This window comes from Dasypus novemcinctus, chromosome 24 (genome assembly GCF_030445035.2).
Source record: "Dasypus novemcinctus isolate mDasNov1 chromosome 24, mDasNov1.1.hap2, whole genome shotgun sequence".
Taxonomy (NCBI): domain Eukaryota; kingdom Metazoa; phylum Chordata; class Mammalia; order Cingulata; family Dasypodidae; genus Dasypus; species Dasypus novemcinctus.
The window spans coordinates 255,660-269,526 of NC_080696.1; the positions used below are offsets into that span (position 1 = coordinate 255,660).

General features: G+C 37.6%; 1 long non-coding RNA gene across 1 annotated transcript in view; it reads right to left on the bottom strand.

Annotated features, from left to right (window-relative positions):
* Positions 1-12,910, bottom strand: part of LOC131275834 (uncharacterized) — a 67,487-nt gene extending 54,577 nt beyond the window's left edge. The window contains exon 1 of the long non-coding RNA XR_009183299.1: positions 12,791-12,910. This is a non-coding gene — a long non-coding RNA (uncharacterized lncRNA). The remainder of the gene's footprint in view (positions 1-12,790) is intronic.
* Positions 12,911-13,867: the final 957 nt, after the last annotated feature.

The window sequence follows — 13,867 nt, forward strand, 5'->3', positions numbered from 1 at the left end:
GGTAGTCCAATAGGGAGGATGTAAAATATTGGAATGATAGTGATCAGACCATGGGGAAAGACAAGAAGAAAATGATTAAATACTGCTGTTGTATCTAGACCAAGGGAAGTACTTCAGGGCCCAAAGTATTCTGGCCAAAATACGGGACAGATGAAGATTGGCTTTGTGCTGACTTGTACTGTGTGTTAATGGGAAAACACCCTACTCCAAAAAAAATTCTGAGTATGTCATGTGCTGGTTAAAGGAAAGGGGACCACTCTCTATCTTATGAAAGCTGAAAATCTAAATCCCAAGGCTAAGCTTGTAGAAACTAAGGTTGCAGAAACAAAAGCAGCAGACACTAAAGCCTGGGACCCCTTGTTGAATCTCCTTCCTTCTTATGTTTCCCCTCCCCTCCTGGGATGAAGGCCAGTAGACTTGGAGGGCTCCAGAGAACAGATTCTAAACCCTGAGGAACTGGAGAATCAAGTGGGGCAACAGCCCCACTGGTTACAACCTACCAAAAGGTGAAGAAAGAATTTGAGCAGTGTAAGAAAGAAAATTTTCTATTCTCCAGAGCACCTGAGGAAAAGAGTTGGTGAAAGAGCAAAACTCTATTGAGCCTTTGTATCCACTGAGAGAAGTGCCAACGGGGCCAGAGGAAATTGGCTATGTAAATGCCCCACTGACAAGTACTAATGTAAAGAATTTCAAAAGTAGATGAAATCACTAATGGAAGATCCAGAGGGGCTGGCTGAATAAGTACATCAATTCCTAGGTTCTAATTTATATACCTGGCCTGAACTTATGTCCATACTGAATATTCTCTCTATAGAAGAAGAAAGAAGAATGGTGTGGAAGGCAGGTATGAAGGAGTAGGAAAGGCAGCATCTGCCCAAACAGGGGGTAATGGCAGCAGAACAGAAGTTCCCAAACACAGACCCTAATTGGAATAATAATGACCTATAGGACAAAGCACAGATGAAAGATCTTAGAGACCTCATTATACAGGGGATCAAATTGGCTATACCCAAATCTCAAAACTTGAATAAAGCCATTGAAGTAGCCCAAGAGAAGGACAAAAATCCCTCTGCTTACCTGCAGTGATTGAGGGACCAAGTAAGGAAATATGCAGGGATGGACCCTGATGATCCTGTGGCTCAGGGAATGTAAAAGTCAGCTACATGAATGGGCCTTGGCCTAATATTCAGAAGAAGATTCAGAAAATAGAAAGATGGATGGGTAAGCCATTGAAAGAGTTATTGAGAGTCCCAGAGAGTATCTGTAAAGAGAGAGAAGGAAAAGCAGAAGCAGAAAGCAAAAGTTATGATAAGCACCATCAACCAAAATGTCAAGAAAAGATTGGAGAGGAGTCAGGGGGAAACAGGCAAAGACAGATAAAGACGCAAAAGGAGTTTATTTAGATAAGGGGGAAAGGGAAATGCAAGTCTCGGCAGAGTTCTATCACTGTGGGAGGCCTGGTTATTTCAAAAAGTAATGCTTGAGTTCAAAGAAAGAATGTTGGGTAATCCCCTTCATCCATTTTAAGAATTAGGAGGGTCTGAAGCTGCTTACTTCAAAAGCCCACCAGGAGGTCTGAGTAAGTACATGAACATCATCTCTCCTGCAAAGGACCGTCTGAGTGGTGACAGAATCCTGCCAGAGCATGCTGTTTGGGGCACCTACAAAGCAGGAGGTGTCTGGATGCTGATCTGGAGAGACTGTGACAGAATTAGTGCTTGCTCAAGGTAAAATTGCAGGTTTCTAACACTGAACTCAGAAGCTGTGGGAAGGTAAATCTCTTTCCCCTGAGAATTACTGGTCATGCGGCAGAGTTCCCAAGCCCTGTGTTCCCAAAATGCTCGAATCCCAACCCCGTGTTCCCTGAACTCCCACAACCCACATCTCACAGACCCATGAACCCCGAGTACACATTCTCCCCGGCCTCTGTTTCCTAAACTCAGCACTCCCAGATATCCGGCATTGTCTTAGCAATCCAGTCTTGGAGTAAGTCTGGGAGTGGGTGGGTTTAGGTGGGAGGTGCAGAGGGGCCCAAGGGGTGCAGGCTCAATTTTCTGTTCCCCCCTTTTATTGAGTTTGGAGGAGCATACCAGCTGATTTGGGGAGAGCCTAGGAAGAGAGGAGAGGTGAATCTGCTGAGAGACCCTGATTTCCCTAAATGCTCTGGGATAGGAAACTTGGTATGGGAGAAGGTGGAGTCAGAAAATTAAATAGCCCCTTTGTAGCACACTTAAGGGACAAGGACATTAGGACTTCTTTGCAGGCTTCCAAGAGCACATTTAGGGTCCTGGCAAGAGTTGGTCACTCTCTCTCAAGAAATTAAGAGATGTTATTTTCTGAAGTGAGTTGGTTCACCACGAACCCATTTGAATCTCCTACAGGAGCCCTCACGCAGCCTTCCTACTGCCCCAGGAGAGAGGGAAGTGAGGAAGGGAGAAAGGGGGTATTTGCCATCAGGGACAGGCAAATCAAAATCCTTTCATATTCAATAGAAAGACTGCTCTTATCTTTAAAAAAATAGAAAATACGTTTGTGAGAGGATGTACAGGGAGAAGACTCATTCACTGCTAGTGGCAATATAAAATGATTCAGACCCTGTGGAAAACAGTTTGGAACTTCCTCAGAAAGCTAACTACCATATGACCTGGCAATCCCAATACTAGGTATATACCAAAAAGAATTAAAAGCGACAGCCCAAACTGATATTTAAACACTGGTGCTCATAGTGCCATTATTCACAGTTGCAAAAGGGTGGAAGAAGCTCATGTCCATCAATGAATGAATGAATAATAAAATATTATTGTATTAGTCAGGGTTCTCTAGGGAAACAGAATAAAAAAGGGATATTAGTCAATAGTAAGAGATTTATCAGAGTCTCTCACACAGCAGAGGGGCTGCACAAGTCCAAGTTCCACAGGCAGGTTGCAACCAGGGGCTCTGATGAAAGTCCAATGAAGGTTCTTGTTGAGTTCTGGGAGATGTTGGCTGTCCAAAGACGAGCTGAGAAATTCTCACTCAATGCTGGAATCACTTCCCCTTTTAAAGTATTCAACTGATTGGATAAAGCATCACTCATTGCTGATTGCAATCTCCCTGATTGATGTAATTATAACCAGCTATCTGTGATTTACCACTGCAGTAAGTCAATGGTGACTAAAGTCATTAAATGCCCTTGTATTACAGTTAGACCTGTGCTGGTTTAACCAAACAACTAGGAAAAATTACCTCACATGTTGACACATTAGCCTAACCATCACAATTATATACACACAATGGAATATTTTCAAACATTGAAAAAGAAATGGAGTTCTGATACATTCAACAACATGGATGAACCCATGGTAATATGTTGAGTGAAACAAGGTAGACTCATAATATTGTGTGATCTCAGTGATATGCAATAATTAACAGTCACAGATGCAAAATATTAAAGGTAGATTACCAGGGACAAGGTGGTGATAGTTAATACATAATTACTGCTTAAAATTTACGGAGTCTATACATATAAATCCTGCACCACTGCACATCCTAGCAGTTAATAAAATTGTATGCTCCCCATCCCAACAAATTCATGATTGGGGGTGTGAAAGATCATGCACCCCCAGTGTGTGCAACTCTTTGCATTGTCAGCAGGAGCAATACTGCCTTCCTGGTGGAGAAAAGGACATTACAGACTCATAAAAGACCTTCTATCTGTGGCTGAGACAGCGCTACTCCAAAAGGAAATGTGTTGTATGTTCTTGGGCCTTGCTGGAAATGGGAAGAGTTATCAAGAGCTCTCAGGCCCTCTTGGGGCTAGAAAGCTCCATCTCATACTGGGTCCTGTGTAATCAGAACCCTTCCCCCAGGGAGTGCCCAATGACAGTATATCATTGGTAAATTCAGGACCATGCTTGCCATGGCCCCAGGAAATGTCACAGTTGCATGTATGGGTGGTGGAGATACCAGTGAATAATTATCCTGATGCAATACCAGACTAAGGCCTTGCCATCCCTGCACTGGCATCCTGAAAATACTGAAACTCAGTGCTGGTTCACTGATGGATCAGCCAAGCTGAAGACATCTGGCATTATATCTATATAGAATGGAACTGATAAGAGAAGACACCATTTTTGTCTCTGTTTATAATAAAGCATTCTGTCTTTTAATGACATGAAAGACAAGATGTAGTGGTAAGAACAGAAATAACTGTAGTAACCCCAATTTTAGCAGGAAAACATTCTGCAATCTTTTAAAACTAGGCATGAAATTATCTGTAAAGTTTTGATATTTGCAAGTTCTGGGGTGATTTTTTAAAAATAATTAACAGCCAGGAGAGGGTTTCCAAATCTTGACCATCATAATGGCATTGCCTATGGTCCCATAGGACCACAGTTTTGGAATCTATTAAATATTTGGTTATTAACCATACAATTATTGCAGTGCATTGTGACTGATACTCTCTACTGCACCATTAATGAGGGTTAAATACCCTTTGTTCCACCTGTTCTTACCCCTCCCCTCAGAATATCTGATAGTTATATCTCCATGTCAATGTTACAATTACTACAATAATAAGTCTAATTTGGTCCATGTTCGCATTCCTCCTTAGGTTTCTCATTCCTCAGTCCTGAGGATTTGGGGATGGTGATGCTTGCCCTACTTCAGACTGAAAGGGGCTTAGACTGTATGGGAAAGATGGAAAGAACAGTTTTGCTTGCAGTTTTACTCTTTGCTTTTTGGAATGGGTGCTGTCCATCATCATCATTTGTTCAGTCTTGGGCAAGTCTGATGAATTGGAGAGTAGGTGTTGGCTGCAATAGTGCTGAGATTCAGGGTTCAACTGGCATATGCACAACCTGAAGATTTAAGTCTGTGGCACCTACATTTAATGTATATAGTGTTAATTATAGGTTCAAATACAAGGGGTAGAAGAATGTTCTGAGGGAAATGATAAATGAGCCTTACTCTGTTATAGTGGGGAAATAGGTTATCAAATATTCCAAAGTAAGGCACAGTGATGGAATTATGATTTGATGGGGTACATTCTGTGCCTTTCTTATACTATCCAGGGTGTCTCTAGAGCCTTCAGGGGCACCCCAGTTTGAGGCTTTTTTTACTGTGGCACTTAGCGAGATCTACCGTGGCATTTAGTGAAAAATTTAACCCATTCACTTTATCATAGAGTCTCCTCAGATTGAGAATTGGCTCACCAATCTCAGCTCAGTTTTCATCCCCTGATAACCTGTATTCAAGGCTCTAGACTGGGAGTCTGCTCAATATCCTTTGCTCATATCAGTGGGATAAAGAAATATTTGTCCTTTAATGACTGACATACTTCACTCAACATTGTCTTCAAGATTCATCCATGATGTCTCATGTGTCAATACTTTATTCCTTTTTAGGGCAGAGTAATATTTCATTGTATGTATATACCATATTTATTTACCCATCCATCCATTGGTGAAAACTTGCATCCATCTTCCAGCAATTGTGAATAATGCTGTTATGAACATTGCTGTATGTATAGGTTTGCATTCTTGCTTTCAATTCTTCTAGTAATGGGATTACCAGATCACATGACAATTCTATACTTAACTGCCTGAGGAAGTGTAAATCTCTCCTTGTTAATAGAAGTTAGGCTAATAGGTTTAAGATGATATCCCATTATAGTTTTTGATTTGCATTCCCTAATAGTTGGTGTGGCTGTTTTGGATTATTTATGAATTCCAAAATGAGAGATTATGTTTGTAAACTGGTCTGTTCCTCTAGGTTTGAGAGCCCTTGGGTTATAATAGATTCAGATGAGATATCTGACTAAATTATGTTAAGATTAGAGATTTAATTCAGCCATATTAGAGTGGAACTCAGACACTGATAAAACAGACACACAAAAGTAGACACACAGGAGAAGAACACAGAGAAATAGGGATGGTGCCAAGTCACAGAAGAGGCTCCAGGAAGAAAGATGAGCCAGATATTCCACACCTGACTTTTTGAAGAGACAGAGGAACTGACTCCAGAAAGAAAGGAGCCTTGGGGAGAGAGATGAGCTTTAAGCCAGCCTACAGCTGAGATCAGAAGAAGCTGGGACTATGGAGCCTTAAGAAGAAGGAAGGCTGAACCCTCACAGATATTTCCCATCACCTAACTTCAATATGTGGCAAATGACTTTGGGTGAGAAAGTACCTCTGATGGTACCTTGAGTTGAACTCTTTAAGGCCCTGTGACTGTAATCTTCTACCCCCAATTAAATATCCTTTATAAAAATCAAGAGATTTCTGGTACTTTGTTTCAGCACTACTTTGGCAGACTAATGCAGCTGGTGATATTGAGCACCTTTTCAAATGATTTTTAGCCATTTGTGTTTCTCTTTGGAAAAGGGTCCATTCAAATAACTTGCCCAATTTTTAAATGGGTTGTTTTTATTTTTGAGATGTATGATTTCTTTATGTATGCTGGATATTAAGCCCTTATCATATAAGTAGTTTCCAAATATTTTCTACAATTGAGAGGGCTGCCTTTTCACTTTCTTGACATACTCCTTTGAAGCACCAAGGTTTTAATTTTCAGGAGACTTCATTTATCTATTTCTTCTTTCATTGCTCATCCTTTGGGTGTAAAGTTTATGAAACCATTACCTCTAATGAGATCTCATAGATGCATACCTAGATTATCTTCTAGGATTTTTATGGTTTTGGCTGTTACATTAAGGTCTTTGATTCATCTTGAGTTAAAATTGTACAGGACATGAGATGATGGTCCTCTTTCATTCTTTAAAATAAAGACATCCAGTTCAGGCCCCATTTATTGAGGAGACTATTCTGTCTCAGTTGAGTGGGTTTGGTGGTCTTGTCAAACATCTGTTGACTGTATATGTATGAGTCTATATCAGGACTCTTAGTTTGGCTCCATTGGTCTGTATGTCTATCCTTGTGACAGTATAATGCAGTTTTACCACTGTAGATTTGTACTATGTTCTAAAGTCAGGTAGTGTGATTCCTCCAATTTCAATATCCTTTTTCAAATTATTTTATGCTATTTTGACCCCTTGCCCTTCCAAATAAATTTGAAAATTGGCTTTTACATTTCAGTAAAAATTTCTGTTGAAACTTTTATTGGGATTGTATTGGATTTGTTAATTCGTACAGGATAGACATCCTAATGATATTTAGTCTACTTATCCATGGACATGGAATATTCTTCCATGTATTTGAATCATCTTTAATTTCCATTAGCTATGTTGTGTTGTTTTCTGGGTACAAGCCCTTTCCATACATAGTGAAGTTTATTCCTAGATATTTGATTCTTTTTGTTGCTATTGTAAATGGTAATTTATTCTTGATTTCTCCCTCAGATTGCTTATTATTTTACGTAATTGCTATTGATTTTTGTGTGTTCATCTTATATCCTACCACTTCATTGATCTGGTTTGTCAGATGTAGAAGTTTTGTTGTGAAATTTTGGGACTTTCTATAAATAGGATTTTATCATCTACAAATAGTGAAATTTTTATTTTTCCTTTCCAGTTTGGATTCCTTTTGTTTCTTTTTCTCACCTAAGTGCTCAAGTAAGCACTTGTAATACAATGTTAAACAAAAGCAGCAACAGTGTGCATTCTTCTCTTTTTCAGACCTTAAAGGGAAAGACTTTAGCATTTCATCATTGAGTATGATGTTAGCTATGGGTCTTTCACATATGCCTTTTATAATGTTGAGGAAGTATATTTCTAAGACTATCTTTTGAAGTATTTGTAATAAAAAATACATGCTAGGGGTGGCGGACTTGGCCTAGTGGTTAGGGCATCCGTCTACCATATGGGAGGTCTGCAGTTCAAACCCTGGGCCTCCTTGACCTGTGTGGAGCTGGCCCATGTGTGGTGTTGATGCACTCAAGGAGTGCCCTGCCACACAGGGGTGTCCCCCACATAGGGGAGCCCCACACACAAGGAGTGTGCCCCATAAGGAGAGCTTCCCAACACAAAAGAAAGTGCAGCCTGCCTAAGAATGGTGTCGCCCACATGGAGAGCTGACACACCAAGATGACACAACAAAAAGAGACACAGATTCCCATGCTGCTGACAACAACAGAAGCAGACAAAGAAGATGCAGCAAATAGACACAGAGAACAGACAACCAGGGTGGGGGGGATGGGGAGAGAAATAAATAAATAAATAAATAAACAAATCTTTAAAAAATACATGCTATGTTTTGTCAGTTGCATTTTCTGCATCAATAGGGATAATTGCTTAATTTTTTTTTGATCTGTCAATGTGGTATATTATATTGATTTTCTTCTGTTGAACCATCCTTGCATACATGAGATAAAACCCACTTGATCATGGAATATAATTTGTTGTGTGGTTGGATATGATTAGTAAGGATATTTGGATATCTTTGATTATTTCTTCTATGTTGTGTGACTCCACTTACATTTTAGTTTGTTCATTAGACTGGGACATGAATTCTGGTTTCTTAATATGGCTTAAAATTTTTTGCTGATATCTAGTCATCAGTTTATTATGAGGCTCTCATTCAGTTGGTTAGTTCCTCTTTCTAGTCTAGGATTTTATTTTTGTTTGGTTTTCTGTTATGATCCTCTTTATCACTCAGTTCCATTTTTTCCATACCCTTGTTATTACCCATTTCTTCAGAAAAAAAAAATTTACTCCACAAAAAGGAAAGAAGAGACAAAAGAAAAAGAAATAAAATAAAAAAGCAAAAAGAACACAATAAATAAAAAATGTAAATAGTGAAATAGTAGATAGGAATAATATTTTAAAATGTGAATAATAGAAAGGAAAAAACTGAAAATAAAATAATATAAATGCCCTAATATGTGAGAAAAGAAGACAAAACAGGGGAAGGCAGGAGGGAAGAATAGGAAAATATGACAGAATATTAGAAATGAAAGAATAATTAAAAAGGAGGGAAATAGAAATAAGAAAAAGGAGATGAAATAATAATAATATGAAAAGGGAAGAAAATAGCAGATAAAAAGGGAGGAAAATAAAAAGAGAAAGAGAAAAATTTTTAAAATAAGAGAAGTGGGAAGAAAAGAAAGGAATAACAAAAAACAGGAGATGAAGGAATGAAAATGAGGAAGCAGAGAAGAAGAAACAAATAGGTAAAACAAAGCAATTCAAAAGGAAACAAAAATTTGGTTCTCCCTTTCAGACCACCTGGCACTCAGATTGCCTATTCTGTGCAATTAGTCACCCCACAGAATATACCAGGCCTCCATCTCAGGCCACCAGAACATCCCTACTCTACTCTTATCCAGCTGCTTTTACCTGCCAATCAATACACCCACAGCTAGCCTCTCTGCCAGAACCCAAATAAAGAAAAACATTTAAAAACTTTATAGAAAAGGAAACAGGAGGAAAAAAAACACTTTGGCTAATTTCCCCCAGCTCCCTCCATGTTCCATTGAGCTCTACCTACTCTAAGCTGGCTGGGCACAGACCCACCTGTATGATTGCTTGTCAACAGCTCCTGTGGTCCCTGAGAGCTAACTGTGTGTCTTCCCATCACTCAGGGCCAGATGTGTGAATCTCCATTCCTGCATAGATAACATTAATGTGGTTTCTCTACTGTGTGAGATATCTAATGTTCTTTAAGGTAAAAATATTGACTGCTTTCACACATGAGTGACATTCAGGAGGTTTCTCTACAGTGAGTTCCCTCATGTTTTTTAAAAAAGAGTGGTGAAAGAGGCCTTTCTCACACAGATGACATTTATGGGGTTTCTCACCAGTATGAGTTCTCTCATTTTATTTTGGGGAAGGAGATTGAACAAGGCTTTCACACAAAGATGACATTTATGGAGTTTTCTCCAGTGTGACATTTCTCATAATATTTAAGGGAAGAGGATGCAGTGAAGACTTTCCCACAAAGAGGCATTCATACAATTTCTCTCCAGTGTGAGTTCTTTCATGTCACTGAAGTTTGGAAAGTTACAAAAAGCTTTCTCACATAGATGACATTCATGGGTTTTTCTCACCAGTGTGAGTTCTCTCATGGCATTTAAGTTCAGAATATCAACTGAAGCCTTTGCCACATACATAACATTCATGGGTTTTCTCTCCAATATGAGGTTTCTCATGTCATTTAAGGGAAGAGCAATGAGTGAAGCATTTTCCACATAGATGACATGCATAGAGTTTCTCACCAGTGTGAGTTCTCTCATGTTGTTTAAGTTAAGAATGTTGACTGAAAGCTTTGCTACATAGATGACAGTCTTGGGGTTTCTCTCCAATGTGAGTTTTCTCATGTTTCTTAAGGTGAGAATATTGACTGAAGCCTTTACCACATAGATGACATTCATGGAATTTCTCACCAGTGTGATTTCTCTCATGTCATTTAAGGGAAGAGCAATGAGTGAAGCATTTATCACATAGATGACATGCATAGGATTTCTCACAAGTTTGAAATTCTCTCATGTTGTTTAAATGTAAAAATTCATTGAAGCCTTTGCCACATAGATGACATTCATGGGGTTTCTCTCCAGTGTGAGTCTTCAAATTGGTTAAGGGAAGAGCAATGAGCAAAATGTTTCCCACAAAGATGGCATAAGTAGTGTTTCTGGGCAGTATGAGTTCTTTCATGTTCTCTAAAATAAGAATAGTGACACTCATGAATCTGCTTATGCTGATTAAAAGCTAAATGGTCCCTGTGTACTTTTGCCATTGGACTGTTAAAACATGATTTCTTTGTCATGCAAATTAAAACATATTCAATCACTGGATCTGTCAGTGGTATCTTCTTGCAAATAATTGCATTTGAAGGAATTTCTTTTAATGTTAGCTCTCTGCTGTGGGGAATTAAATGGGAGACTGTAAAACTTTTGTCCATGTACATTAATTTATTCACTTCCCTACATATAAATTCTAGACTAATTCTTCAGTGAAAGAATCCAGTTAAATAATTCCTTTGTTACATTCATAAATACATTATTCTTCTCCATACAGAGATAATCTTTATTATAGCCATCCAATTTCAGAGCTATCTGATAAATTTTGAACTTCATTTAAGATTATATATGTGAAACCTGTTTATACAATTCTTTTTTATATGTTCTCAGGATAAAATTTTTGGCTTAGGTTAATATTCCCTAAATTGAAACACAGATTTTTTGCTGGATTAGCATTTAATCCCCAAATTGATTACAATTAGGATATTTTACTGAATTCCTAATTTATTCATCTCCAGATATCTATGTGGAAACTAGGGTTCATACAATTAAGTTTATGAATGACATGATTTTAGAAATGTCTTTCATAAAGATAGGTGGGCTGATTATCATTTATATCATTTCCCATTTTTTAAAAACACTTTTTCTGCCTGTAATATTTGGAAAAAACACAATATCATGTTACAGTAAGATTAGGGGCATGAAAATGTTTGAAGTTTCCAAGTATCCCTCTCAGGATGTTTTCAATATTCAGAATTATCTGGAAAAGAATATCAAATTGAATACTTTAAATATAAAAAACATTATATCCATATATAATGGGCAAAATTTCATATGTGACTTTTTCTTTGAAACTGAACAAATGTATGTTAATACTACAAGATGTTAATATTAGACAAAAAACATGCTAACTGAAAGAAGCCAGATGCAAAATACTCTAAATTTTTATTCCATTTATCTAAAACATAACTATAAATCAACTTATAAAGAAATAAGCTTACTCATTATGTAAGGCTGGGGAAGGATTGCTAAGCAGGATAGAGTTTTTTCTTTTTGGAGTAATGACATTGTTCTAAAATTTTTTTGTGTTGATGAATGCACAACATTTTGATTATACTAAAAGCCATTGATTATACCATTTGGATAGATAGTATGGTAAATGAATATATCTCAATAAAACTGCTTAATAAATAAATAAGCAAAAACAGCCAGAAATAGCAGGTATGTACAGCAGGTGAAGCATAAATTGAAAAGTGAAGAATCTTCTCTTGTGTCTTGTTTTTGTTTATTATAATTATTGAAAAAATGAAACTGCTCTAATAACATTAATGATGCTTCAGAAAAGTAAAGAATCCTGTTAATCCTAAATAGGAAGTAATCTATGTTTCCACAGTGACTGAATGTTTTTTTAAAACAATTCAATATTATTGATACATATTAGTAAAGTATATGATCCATCCAGGGTGTACAATCAATAGTATTTGGAATAATCACATAGTTGTGCATCCATCATGTCAATCATTATTAGCGCAGTTTCATTATTTCAATAATAATAAACAGAGAACAAAGAAAAACATCATCACCTCTCAATCTCTCTATGCTTCATGAGGTTCATTTTATGTAAAAAAAAAAAAATCCAGTAAGCAAATTCCATCAGAATTATCTAAATTCTATCTGGGAAAGGGTACACACATTTTTTTGGACTGCTCTCAAAACTCAGCATAGCCCTTGGAGTAGAATACATATTTCACAACAACTAATTATTTATCCATTCAAAAAATATTAATTGAGTTCCCTACACTGCACTGAGTGTTCTAAATGGAGATTCACAAAAGACATTAAGTTGTGGTCAAGATTAAGTTATATTGGGGTGAAATAGAAGTAAATAAGGAAAAAATTTCATTTAGGCAGTTGTGTTATAAAATCATATATTTAAATTACAATACATCAAATATAAGAGCAAATAATTATATGACAATACAGGAAAGCTGATCTAGATATTTGAATTAATAAATGGAATATATTTATAGTAAGCAGATAGGTGAATAGTAGATACATAGGTTAGATAGATGGTAAACAGTGATGGATATAGATGATAGATACAATTTTAGATTCTTACCCACTGAGACCAGGTGATTGATAATCTCCAGCATCACTTCTCTGAATAGCTTTCTCTGGGAGGAGTCTAGCATGTCCCATTCTTCCTGGGTGAAGTCCACAACTACATCTTTGAAGGTAACTATCTCCTAAAACATCAAAGAAATTTTGGTTCACACAGGGTATCTGTAACAAGGTCCTGAGTATGATGCTCAAATTAAGAGCATTAACCTCTAGAATACATTTATATCTTATACTGAGTTCTCTTAACCATAAAAACTCTTTCATGTTTACTGATTCCCCATTTTGGCCAAGGTCTTTTTCCACATGTCTCACTAGTTTGTGCTTCATATTAATTCTTTGGTGCCAGGGAGTCTCATCCCTGGAATTCATGTCCAATGCAGGGGGTAAAGTAGTGCTTTTATTTGTTCATCAGGGGTTTGGCATTTTGTCTGTTTTCTATTATTAGGCATTGTTTATGTACTTGAGAGATTCTTGTCTCTTTTTGAGAATGTAGCAGGAATCCCCAGGATGGGAGTTTAAAATTTTGTTGTTGTGTGGGCCTCTACCCACTTAAGATAACATTTCATGTCGACATGAACACATTCATATTTCAAAGGAGTATGTTCTAGGTGTAACCTTCCCCATACATCCTCACACTGACAACATTCTGCATCAGTGACCCTCTCCTGCCAAAGTTGCTAAAATAATATTCCCACAATATATTATCAACTACAGTCCTACACCTCCCCAAAGTTCACCTGTTCCTTACTCCTGCCCTCTCCTCAGCTCCACGGATAGCCCAAGCCATCCCCAAAACCTTCACACACTCACATTCAAGTACCACTGACTCCACTCACACTATTCCTTCACCATTAGCCCATCTTTTGCCAAACAAAACCCATCCATCTTATCATAGTTTCTCCCCAAATTGAGCATCACCTCACCACTCTCTACTCCATTTCTATCTCCTGGCAAACTAGCTCCCAGAATCTATTTCTGTGAGTTTGCTAAATATCCTTAATATCAGTGAGATCATGCAATATTCCTCTTTCAGTGACTGGCTTATATCACTCAACATAAAGTCTTTGGGTTCTTA